The 2116-nt window shown below is 42.9% G+C and overlaps 1 protein-coding gene and 1 non-coding gene across 4 annotated transcripts in view; both read right to left on the bottom strand.

The window, feature by feature from the left end:
- UBE2H (ubiquitin conjugating enzyme E2 H) overlaps positions 1-2116 on the bottom strand; it is a 119228-nt gene that overhangs the window by 104790 nt on the left and 12322 nt on the right. The window lies entirely within an intron of this gene.
- Positions 9-149, bottom strand: LOC119471881. The gene has a single exon (XR_005200981.1). It is a non-coding gene; the product is annotated as a U4 spliceosomal RNA (small nuclear RNA).

Genomic DNA, 2116 nt, shown 5'->3' with positions numbered 1-2116 from the left:
TAAATCAGTCTCTGTAGAGACTGTGAAAAATTGCCAGTGCTGACTATATTGCAAGTCGTCACGGTGGGGTATCGGGAAAAGTTTTCAATTAGCAATAATCTTGCCTCGGATAAACCTCATTGGCTATGATACTGCCACTGCGCAAAGCTAGAAATTATAGTCTTCATGAACCACAGATACAGCCTTTCTGATATATCATGGTTTATATGTTATGTATGAAAATCTTAGCTAAATCTCAAACAAGGGAAATGTCACCTTAATTACTCCAAGAGAAAGAGTAACTATTACTAACTACTCTAATGCAAGAGCTCACGAATAGAAAAGATAAAAGCAAGTGAGGGTTCACAACGGCACCACAGACAACACAGGTATAGTCGCATATACAGCACTTGATAATCAGAGACAGCACTAAAGAGCTCCCTTTCTTCACTGCTGGGAGAAATGGGCAGCAATCAAGACATTTAAAGGTCTACCTCCTTTCCTTCTTCCAACCATAAAACCAACCTAACTCAAAAGAAAGGTATGTTCTGTCTTAAATCTTTACAGATACAAATGAATAGAGTGACAAAATACACGATTTTTTTTATTTATTCATTATCAAGATGGTGGCTGTGGAGAACTGAATGAATCAGGTTTGTAAAGTTAACAGATGCCAGTAATGTCATATTGTGATGCAAAGATGAGTGCTTTTTTCCTCAGTTCCCTTGATAATTCTGTTATCAAACACATATTGTGTTCAACATTTTAGTATGCTTAAGTACACTTAAGAGCAACTTTAATACCAGCCACCAAGCTAAGATAAATCATGGGCTAAAACTCCTATCAAAACTGCTAACCATACTAAAAATTCTTTTCCCTCCTATTTTCATCTATTTGAATATAATTTGTAATTAAAAATTGATGGCCAGGTACAATGGCTCACATCTGTAACCCCAGCACTTTGGGAGGCCAAGGCAAGATGATCGCTTGAGCTCAGGAGTTCAAGACCAGCCTGGACAACATGGCAAAACCCTGTCTCTACAGAAATATACAAAAATTAGCCAGGCATGGTGGCATGAGACTGTAGTTCCAGCTACTCAGGAGGCTGAGGCAGAAGAACTGCTTTGTGCCTAGGAGGTTGAGGCTGCAGTGAGCCATGATGGCACCACTGCACTCCAAAAAAGCCAACCCAAACTGTCTGAGAGCTCCCTCACAGGATTATGTCCTTGCAGGCTCTCCTAGTCTAAATTTTTTTTTGAGACAGAGTCTCACTGTTGCCCAGGCTGGACTGCAGTGACTCGATCTCGGCTCACTGCGACCTCCACCTCCTGGGTTCAAGCAATTCTCCTGCCTCAGCCTCCTGAGTAGCTGGCATTACAGGTGCCCACTACCACACCCAGCTAATTTTTGTATTTTTGGTAAAGATGGGGTTTCACCATGTTGGCCAGACTTGTCTCGAACTCTTGACCTCAGGTGACATCCGCCTTGGCCTCCCAACCAAGTGCTGGGATTACAGGCGTGGCCACAACACCCAGCCTCTAGTTCGAATTAATGATCTGATCAAGTACAACTTACAGTTGTGAGAACCAAAGGCCATATAGAAGTGACTCTTTTTTTTTTTTTTTACTAAAAAAAGGTCTCACTATGGCGGTCACGTGGGAGAATGCAGTGGCTATTCACAATCATTGCAAACTACAGCCTTGGGCTCAAGCAATCTCCCCGCTTCAGCCTCCCCAATAGCTGGACTACAGGAGTGAGCCACTGTGACTGGCAAAAGTGAGTATCTGTTGCCCAGTTTCTTCTTTTGGAATAGAATTAAAAGAGTTATGTAGTTTCAGCCAGGCACAGTGGCTCACACCTGTAATCCCAGCACTTTGGGAGCCCAAGGTGGGCAGACCATGAGGTCAGGAGATCAAAACCATCCTGGCTAACGTGGCAAAACCTCGTCTCTACTAAAAATACAAAAATTAGCCATATGTGGTAGTGCGTGCCTGTAATCCCAACTACTCAGGAGACTGAGGCAGGAGAATCGCTTGAACCAGCGAGTTGGAGGTTGCAGTAAGCCAAGATCACACCATTGTACCCCAGCCTGGCAACAGAATGAGACTCTGTCTTAAAAAAACATGTATATATATTA

The sequence above is a fragment of the Cebus imitator genome, unplaced genomic scaffold, assembly GCF_001604975.1.
Source record: "Cebus imitator isolate Cc_AM_T3 unplaced genomic scaffold, Cebus_imitator-1.0 Scaffold77, whole genome shotgun sequence".
NCBI lineage: Eukaryota > Metazoa > Chordata > Mammalia > Primates > Cebidae > Cebus > Cebus imitator.
This window is presented reverse-complemented; position numbering and strand designations above follow the sequence as displayed.